Here is a 10,401-nt window from a genome sequence, read left to right as displayed (position 1 = left end):
GGTATCTCTGTGGACAGGGCACTGAGAGCCAGGGAAAGGCTCGTGCGCTCCTTGTCTGAGGTCTGAGTGGGATGGTGGCAGGACAAAGAAACAAACTCAACACTCTTGACCTCTTGATTCCTGGTCCAGAGCTTGTCACCACACCACACTGGTGTCTTCTCTTGTCTCCAGCTTTAATAATTGGTAAGCGGCATATTCTTAGGTTTATAGGCTTAATTTAAGAGAACCTTATTATCAAAAAAGTAATGTATGTTTTTAGTCTGTTGTAATTGGTGAGAACTGATACATCTTAATGCAGAGCAAACTTTGAAACCACAAGCCGTGAGGATGAGAAGGAAAGAGAGAATTAAACCCAGCCTGAGTGGAATTAGCCTTCCCCGTCTGTCATTCCGTTTCCCTAACACACACATTCCTCCCCCAGATTCAGATTATCCTGCACACAGGCTGCAAGGCTCAGAGTGCAGAACTGCACCCCTCTCTTAGAGCTAGACTGGCAGTGAATTCTGTTCCCCAAGGCCAGACGAGGAGGAATGAGGTCAAATGGGACATTCCTAAAATCCAAGACATCTTTGTCCTTCTGAAAAGAAGTGGCCCCATGCTTTCCACCGAAGCTCTAAAGGAGGAAGGACTCGCCCACCAGTTCCTGAAGGGCTGTGATAAGGGTGCGTGTCATCGGCGGTGCAATTGGAAATGATTTGCTCTGGGAACTGTGACTGTCTTTACCATGAAATCTGTTAAATCTATTACATCAGCCTCATGACTAAGGGCAAAAGAATCCAAACCATCCACCCAGATGTCTTACTAATCTGCCCTCTCCCCTCAAGAAGCACATAGGTATAGAAAAGGGCTTTTTTTCCCACCCACTTTGCATCAAGGGGCACATACTACGACTGTGTGGTTGGGTAGCTCTTTCCAAGATAGAGGGCCCTTAAATTTAAGGTCCTCTCCTAGAAGCTCCTCAAAGTCCCAAGGGACCTCAGAGATAACACTTCTTTTCCTATAAAGTCCAGCACAGATAAGCTAAAATGGCGTGTAGTGGGGACAGAGGGAAGGACTTTTGGCATCCTTCTCGTATTTAAAATAAATTTTATAAGCCCCAACTCCCAAGCTTTGAAATCACAAAGGAGCAGAAGCCACCCTTCGAGTGCCGGCGTGTCTTTATTCCCACTGGCTGGCTGGCTGTGCCCGCGACAGTGCCTACCCACACCGGGCTCTGGCCGAGCCGTGCCGCTCTCCAGCTTCAGCGCTAAGCTCGACCCAGCTGCCAATCGCCAAAATAAAATCAATGTGTGACCTTATTCACCAGCTGTACTGAAGAAACTAGCACAAACTAGGGCCAACTTTGAAGCCAAAAAGGGAAGATGAGAAGTTGGGAGAGAGAGAAAGAGGGGGAAAAAAACTTGGCTGGACATGAAAGGTGTCTTGTCTGTCTGTTCCCCATTAGACGCAATTCTCTTGCAATCTGCAGCCTCGACATAATTCTCTTGACCAGAAACTCTCTGGAGAGATAGTGTCAGAAGGAAAAACAAATAGAATAGCATCTCTGACAGCAGAGTCACTTAAAAACCTATTTGGGGGCTGGGGGGATGTCACCACTCCTCCACAGCAGGCCACATGTGAAGACACGCTTACCCTGGGACGGGACAAAGCCAGGAAGGGGAGCCCAGGAGAGGGCTGGTGTGCAAGGCGAGGTCATCCCCAGGCAGCAAAACCCCTAGTCCTCTGCCCTACCAGCCCTCTGATACGTCAAGAGCCACCTTCTCTGGCTTTCTCAACTGTGCATTCAATACAAAAACCCACGGTGGTAGGCTTTTTACAGCCCCGAGGTGCATTGAGAGGAATTCAGAAGGACTGCCTTAGAAAAAAAGTGGTCCCAATTTGTCCTAACTCCACTTTCCCGTTTCTGACGGCCACCAGCAACCAAAGCCTGAGACCCCAGCTACCCCATAAACTGGCAGCCAGATCCCCAGACAGCAAAGGCGCATTCTCGCCAACCCCCTTTGACCTGACTTTGAGCTAAACCATCTAGTGTTGGAAAAGCCAGGCCCCACCCGGGCCTGCAGGAGCCCGGGGTAAGGATTTGGGAGTGGGGGTGCAGGGCGGGAGAGGACGCAGTTCCGTGCTCAAGTTTCTGAGGCAGGCATCCTGTTATAGGAGAGAACTTTTTTTAAAAAGGAAGAAAAACTAATCAGAAGAAAGAAGCAAGAGCTTTTCCCGGCCTTTCGGACTTGTTTATTACTAGGATATCTGATTTCAGCAGAGGAAGCCGGCACTGAAGCAAGGTTTTTATTGGCCATGAGCAAGAGGAATTCAGGGTTTGCCTTTGATTTGGCTGTCCCAGAGCATGAGGCGCTGAAGAGCGCTCACTGCTTCGATGGAGCAGCTCGGTACTTTGGGGCCCCCAGAGCTCCCTGTTTCTACAGCATTGACTAAAACTCCCTTTGGAGGATGAGGGTGGAGCAAGGGGCCCAGAGTGGAGGATGGCCTCACCAACATTTCAGAGAGGAGAGCAAAATTGGGGACAGAAGTTAAAAAGTTTTGAAATTGGCTGCAGGGGAGCACCAGTGAGGCTGTGCTCACTGCCCCCCTTCCCCGAGCGGGGACCTGGAGGAGGGAAGGCCTGGTCTGGATGGAAACAGTGTCTCTAGCTGACAGAGCTAGGCAGGCTGCAGCCGGAGGGCCGGGCCTGATGGTTTCAATGTGTGGGGAAGATAGAGCCAGAGATCTGCAGAGGCCGCCTCTGCCAGCAGCCCTCCTCAGCAGGGGCCCGGCCGGCCCCTGCAGAGGGGGATTACCAGCTGGGCTGCAGGCTTGGGGAGCTGCTGCTGATCCCCTAGGACTCCCCACAGACAGCTTGAGGCATAGACGGCCGCTGCGTTGGGGTCTGGAGCCCCAGCCAGCCTGATCACTCTAGTCCAGCGTGGGCTTTCTGCCTGCCTCTGGCTGCCAAAGGGGGACATCTCCTCCACTGGAGAAAGAGGGGACTGTCCTTCTCTCTGGGGACCTCACAGGGAGCCCAGCCATCTCCCTCTCTCCCTTTTTTCCCCTTTGTATCCTATTTCTCTCTCCTTTTCCTTCTGATCCCCCATCACCCTTCCCCCCCAAACCACTGGTGACAGGAAGGACCCTGCAGCAGCCCCTGGTTGGGACCATCTGGCAGGAAGATGGCTCTTGTCCTGTTCCCTCTGTGACCAGAAGGCTGTAGATCTGTGTGAGGGCCACCCTCCTCCTCTCTGCAGCGGGTCTTCATAGGCGGCTCCGGGGGTGCCTCTGTGACTGCTCCGGGGCCCCTCTCCCAGACTGAGCGTGAGCCTCGGCCGAGGCGCTGGCGGTCCCTGGCGTGGCCCTGCTCACCTGCGAGGCCCAGGCCCACTTTGGCAGCCACCGGGCCGTCTGGCGCCCTGAGCTGAGGCCCAGAGCCCGGGCAGGGGGTGGGGAGTGGGGGAACAGGGCTCTCACTGTGTCCACTTCAAGGAACCCAGTCATCAAAAGGACTTTATGCAGTAAGTTTGGGAACAGACTCACAGGGAGAGGAGCTGCAGGAGTGTGAGGAGACGGCCCACACTGGGGGTGGGGAGCTGCGTGTACACACACACACACACACACACACACACACACGGCTTCTCCAAGACCCTGGCACCAGTCTGTCTGGGTGTGAATCCCGAATCTGTTCCTTACCAGCCAAATTGCCTTGGGCCCAAGATTTCACCCCCTTGGTGCCTCAGTTTCCTCATCTGTAAATAGGGGGGTGATATTAAGAGTAACTGCTTCGTATGACGTTTAAACGTGATAAAGCTCGTAAAGCGCTGTCCACAGAAGCTGGCACAAAGTAAGAGCTTAGCAAACGTGAGCGACTAGGCACTGGAGCTGCGAGCTGGGCTTCCCCGCCTGGGTCTCCGTGGAAAATGGGGTGGGGGGCGGTGCTCCGATGGACATAGCAGATAAGGGCTGTTAGGAACTGCCGCCTTCCTTCCTAAATGAACCATGATCCTCGAAGGCTGAGGAGGAAGGGGGCCCTCTGAGAGGCCACAAAAGCTCCGAGCACCCATGATGAGCTCCCACGAGGGTCTTTCACTGGGTGGGGCTGACATCATGAGGCCGGCTCCTGGGAGGGGAAAGGCCCAGCGTCCCCTTACAAGCTGCCCGAAGGTGGACACCCAAGCCTTCCCTTCCTGTCCCCACAGCTTTAAACTAAAGACCTAGCTAGAGACTGGGGCATAAAAACAGCAAAATCAGCCCAGAGTGAAACCAAAAGTAGATACTCTGGCTCAAACACCCTGGGCGTCAAGACTCTGGCGACACACCCAAGCTCCCTGAGCGCAGTCCCCAGGATGGGAGGCCCAGAAAGTGGGCTCCTCTTAACACATTTCTCCCAACCTCCCCCTCCACCATCACGGGGCTCCCAGGGCCCCAAGGCAGCCTGACAGGTCTTAGGTAATAGAGCCCAACCTCCTGCACAGAAGTCTGACCTTGACCTTCCAGAGAGAGAGGAGGATGCACAAAGAGGGTAGGAGAAGAAAGGAGGAAAAAAAGCACAGAGAGAGGGAAAGAAGCAGAGACAAATGACAAGAGAGACAAACACCGTGGGCCAGCCCCAGAAGCCACCATGGGCCAGCGAGGCATCAAGAGGACAGCGGCTGCAGGGAATTGGGGTTCTCCGCAAAGACGGGCTTTCCCAGCAAATTAACCATCCAAACTGCCAGACGGCTGATCAGCCTCAGCTGTGTGATAATGAGGGCGTTTCCGAGGCTCCAACATGAGTGGAGGGGCTTCCTACACGCCAAGCCGGGGCAAGGGGACAGTGACCCAGAGAATCGGGCCTGGCAATCGCGGGGAGCCCAGCTCTGAAAGGCCCCCTGCCCCGGGGGTGGTGGGGCGCCCCTGCAGGGTTTGCAGCCCACCGTCACAGGGCAGCTCTCCCAGGAACCGCACCCACGAAGCACGGAGAACTAAGGGCAAGACCGGGTGAAGGCCGCCTCTGCGGAGCAGGATCGGAGGGGACCAGGGCTTTTCATTATTCGCGCTTCCATGCGCTCTCGTTTTAACCATATGGGTGTATTACTTTGATAAAATCCATTTGTAAATCGCGGTGAGGCCTGGAGGCGGTACCTCCAGACGAGCGCCTGAGGTGTCTCCCCCCTCTACCCCCGGCCTGGCGCTCCGGGGTGTGCCTTGCGAAGGGTCAGCCAACTCCTCACTCACGCCAGCCCCCACATGGCCCCGTGCCCGGGGTCACCCCAAACACTCCAGGCATGTCTGGGGCATCTTCTGTCTCTCCTCCCGCCCGCCATCACACCTGCCCCTTCTCCACCAAACGGCTTCGTTTCCTCTCCTGTTTTCTTCGGTGCTGCTTCAGGCATCCCTGGGGTGTGAGGGGCGCAGATGTGTGAGCCTTGGCCCTGGGCTGGGCAGACCAGAGATTCACACCTGCCCACACTCACCCACCGCAGGGCAAGGTCGCAGGTGGAGAGCCGGGCTCCCACCCAGCTGCTCCACCAAGTCACCATGTTACAGCACAGAAAGGAGCCGGGCCAAATGAACCCTCCCCAAGCCCAACACACGCACGCATGCACACACACACACACCCGTTACTTAACATGCGTTCCAAGGTCCTCAACTGTGAGAACGAATAACAGCCACGTGCGGGGCCTTGGTGAGGATTAAGTGAAACACAGCACACACTGCGTGCCTGAGTGCCTCGTAAGTGTTACTCTTGTCCTCCTCCTCTATATTTTCTTTTCTGCAACCTTGAAGCTGCACGTCCACGCACCTGCATAAAATGCTGGCCTCATGCCACCTTCTCTCCCCTCCACCCATCCCACCCCCACCCTTGCACACTCACACACACCACACCCTTGCACACTCACACACACTCTTCTTTGAGCCAGAGTTGCGTCTCCTCCTCCTGGGACCGGAATAGCCTGACCCCAGTGAGGCTCAGAGAGAGGGGCACCGGCCTCCTCCTCAGCTGCCTCTGGGGAGAAAAGGCTATGGATGGAGCAGCCCCTCAGGGGGGTCTAGAACAGGTCAGAGACCCCAAGGAGTCCCGAAACCAGCTGGGAAGCTAGGCCCTGATGGGCATGGCCACCTTAGCCCACCAGAAAGGCCCTCCCTCTGTGACCTGATGAGGCTCTGGATCCTGAGGCCTCCTGAGTCCTGATCCATCTAAGACGCCGGGCAAGAGAGACGCACTGTCCCCTGAGCTCTGAGGAGCCCAGGAGCTCTCAGAGGTGCCCCAGGGGCTGCCAGGGAGAGGAAGGAGGGAGGGGAGAGCCCTCCCCCCACTTTCCCCCTCCCCCCTTTACTCCAACAACATGGTTTCTCCTAGGTCTAAGGCACCCAGCTCTTTCCTGCCCAGGGATAGGAGAAGCTCCTGGCCTCCCCTTAGCCTGGCTGACACCTGTTTATCCTTCAGGTCCACTTGGCCATCACTTCCTCAGAGAGGCCTTCCTGGTCCCAGTGGAAACTAAAGGCCCCCTGCTCCCATTATTGTCTCTAATGACCCCCTTCCCTCCACATCACTGAGCACAGTTGGTAATTATAGAATCATTTCTGTCCTTATTTGTTCAGTAACTGCCTCTCTCACTCCACAAGGGCAGCAACCATGGCTTTTGTTTAGCACTGTATCCCCAGCATCGGGCACAGTGATGGGCCAAATTCTTGATTTCCTCCCCAAATCTTATCCTTCCTGAGTCTTCTCCAGCTTAGAAAATGGCAATTCCATCCTTCTCACAGCTTAAGCCAAAAACCTATGGTTTGTTCTTGACAGATTTTTCTCACACCCCACTTTCAGTGTATCGGGGATCCTGGCTGACTACTTTCCACCCACATCCAGGGTCCAGCTGCTCTCGGCCTCCTTCACCACCTCCTTTGTCCAAGATGCCACAGCGACCTCTCCACTGGACTCCCGCGCTGACCTCGGTGGCCTCCTGCTCCCTGTCCTTGACCCACTATAGGCATCCTCCACATAGGAGGCAGCAAGGAGATTGAAAAGTCTAATTCAGATCAGATTATTTCTCTTTCCAAATCCTCTAGGCTTCTCTTCTCATTTAGAATAAAATTCACAGTCCTCCTGTAGTCTTTAATACCCTCCATGATCTGGACATGAGGTCAAAAGGTGCTGTGACCACAGGTCTGATTCCTCTCCCTTTGGCTCACTGTGCTCCAACCACACTGTTCCCTGAGTCTTCCTTGATTGAACACAGCAACGCTCTCCCACTTGCTGTTCCTTCTGCATGGAATGCTCTTACCCCCTCTGCTCCCTCATTCCTTCCAAACTCTGCTCAAAGTTCACCTTGTTGGTGAGGTCTTGCCCTCATTCTTTATTCCCTTACTCTGCGTAATTTTGTTTCATTGATCTCATCCCCACCTACTGGATTACACATGTTTATTTGTTTATTTACATAGTATCTGGCTCCCCCTGCTATAATGTTAGCTCCATGAAACCACAGACTTCCTTTTGGTTTATTGTTATGTCTTCAGTGTCCAAGACAGTACCTGGTGCAAAGTAGATGCTTAATAAACATTGTTTAAATAAATGACCAAGACCTCAGTAACCCTTTGTACAACAAGCTAAATAAACATCTCTTCTATTTGTTGGGCACTAAAACAGACTGGGAATCATAGAAATAAAGAAAAGAATTCCCTCTTCTGGGAACTTACATTCGAGTGGAAGAGTCAAATTTGTAAACAGTGAACTATAGCAGGACAAAACTAAGTAGGTCCCAGTAAGAAAAACAGCAGCAAGTCCCACTGACATTTACTGAGCCCTTGTATGTGCCAGGCTGGGGTGATCTCCAACACCAATCAGTTTTTCAATCCTCCACCACCTACTGGGTGTCCTACTGTTTAATTCAATCCCGACACTGACTGCTCAGAGGCAGTGCAGACCCCACAGGTTAAGGGCTCCACTTCACATGCCAGTTGCAAGCCCCGGGCCAGCTGTACTTCCTACTGACTGGACATAAATCAGAGATCTCCACGACCCCTTCCTCAGGTTCAACAATTTGCTAACACTGCTCACGGAACTCAGAAAAACACCTAACTTACACTTGCTGGTTCATTATGAAAGCTATAACTCAGCAACAATCAGATGAAGGAGACGCATAGGTGGGGGAGGGGGAGACAGGGCATGGAGCTTCCATGTCCATTCTGGATGCGCCACCCTCCCAGCGCCTTGATGTATTCACCAACCCAGAAGCTCTGAATCTCACTGTTTAAGAATTTTTACAAAGCTCAATCTCCAGCCCCACTCCTTTTCCCAGAGGTCAGTGGGTGGGGCTGAAAGTGTCAACCCTCTGATCTCTTGGTCTTTCTGGTGACCAGCCCCATCCTGAGGTTATCTAAGAGTACCACCCCCAGAAACCTCCTTAGCATAAACTCAGGTGTGCTCAAAGAGGCTCCTTATGAATAACAGAAGATACTCCTGTCACTCAGGGAATTCCAAGAGTTTTAGGAGCTCTGGGTCAGGAACCAAGGACAAAGACCAAATGTATTTTTGTATATGCAGTCATGCTTTGCATAACATGTTGGTCAACAATGGACCGCATATACGATGGTGGTCCCATAAGATTAGTACCGTAGAGCCTAGGTGTGCAGTAGCTTATACCATCTGTGTAAATACACTCTATGATGTTTGCACAACAATGAAATTCAACTGACGCATTTCTCAGAACGTATCCCTGTTGATAAGCAACACATGACTGCATACCACGCAGGCATTATTTACATATAACTGACATCATCATCACAATCCTCTAAAGTAAAAAATTATTTTTTATCCCCCATTTCACAGATGAGAAAACTGAGGTCCAGGTAAATTAAATGACTTGCCCAAAGACACGGATCAGTAAAATGGAGAGCCAGGATTCGAATCCGGCTTCAGAGTCCCTGCTCTTAGCCACTGCACTCAGAGTGCAGGAGGTATTTCATCACCTGGGAGAATGTGAGTAGATTTCACTAAAAGGGTAAGTCAGATTTTAATAGAGACAGAGCTTAGGACCCTTTCCTATGGGAGCGTCTAAATTATACATAGGTGCCTTTATGTGTTGGAATCTGATCACCAAAGGGAAGCCCTTGCAGGCCCAAATGGTTACCTGGGTAGCTTCCCACAGTTCTCATTCATTCCTTCTGGTTGAGGCAGGAGCATTTCTCTGCCATGAACTCTTAGTGTGAATGTCCCAACAGGACAGGCAGCTTAGTCCAGTCCCTACAGGGAGGTACAGGACAGGGAAGAGAAGGACGGGGAAGAGAAGGACAGAGAGCTCAGAGAACTGCCCAGTAGAGCCATCCTGGGAGGCAGGTGGGAGAAGGGGAGTGGGGGGGGGGGGGGGTGTCACAGGCTCTGTGCCTCCACTGTCTTTCCAAGCTAATGGAGCCATGGAGAAATGTCACATTTGCATTATCGATCCAACTATGGGCCATTATCTCATCCACTGTTGTCCTGAGTCTGTGTTAGGATCCTGCCTTTTAAAGGCAACAAGGCACAGAGGGAGCTAGAAAACCTAAGAATTAAAAGGTGAACATCCTGGGTGGCACCTTCGGACAGCTGGGAGAAGAGAGCAGGGCCTGGAGCTGGCAAGTGCTAGCTACCACCGTCCAGGTTCCATGCATGCTTATCGTCTTCCAATATCTCTATTCACCCTTACTTTCTTCTAGCCGAGTCGAAGCTCCTTTGGAAAGTTTCTGCCTTCCTCGAGACTGTTAGAAGAATAAGGGGAGGTGGGTCTGTTTCCTACCAGCTGGGATTTAGGAGCAGACATCTTTAAAGGTTCAGCTCAGAGAGGGCAGGGAATAAAATAAAAAAACCTCAAGGGGAAGTGAAACTCTCAGGGGAATTCTTGAGAGCCCTTCTCCCCCGAATAGAAATTCTAGAACATGGAGGTTAAGAATGTGGGCTCCACATCCAGAGTGCCTGGCTCAGATCTATTACTCACTAGCTGTGTAGCCTTGGGCAAGTGACTATTAAGGTATCTCTTCACTTCTCAATTCCCTTTCTGCTAAGACAGTCATCCTCACCCCACCGTGAGGACTAAAGGAGCTAATTCTTGTACGATGTAGTCAACAAGTCCCTTACACACAATAGCCCTCAGGACAAGTTAGCTCCCCTGCTATGCAGGTCCCCCTTTGGTGGCTCTGGTCAGAGGGAGGGGACACTGACCATTACTCCCTCTTCGATTCTCAGCTGCTCCTGATGGAAGGTCTGGTCTATCGTGGGGTAAGAGGCTCAGCCATTCCTTGACAAGGGGGAATGGATCAGCACTGAAGTTGGGAGCAAGAGAGAGTTTGGCCAGCAGCTAGTACCTGGCAAAGGCAAACTTCTTTTGAGAGGGGCATAGTGGATACGAGCCCCCAGACCCTAAGGGAACAATTAGGGTCTGGCAGAGTCAGGTGGATTACACG

Source organism: Equus przewalskii, chromosome 28 (genome assembly GCF_037783145.1).
Source record: "Equus przewalskii isolate Varuska chromosome 28, EquPr2, whole genome shotgun sequence".
NCBI classification, from domain to species: domain Eukaryota; kingdom Metazoa; phylum Chordata; class Mammalia; order Perissodactyla; family Equidae; genus Equus; species Equus przewalskii.
This window is presented reverse-complemented; position numbering follows the sequence as displayed.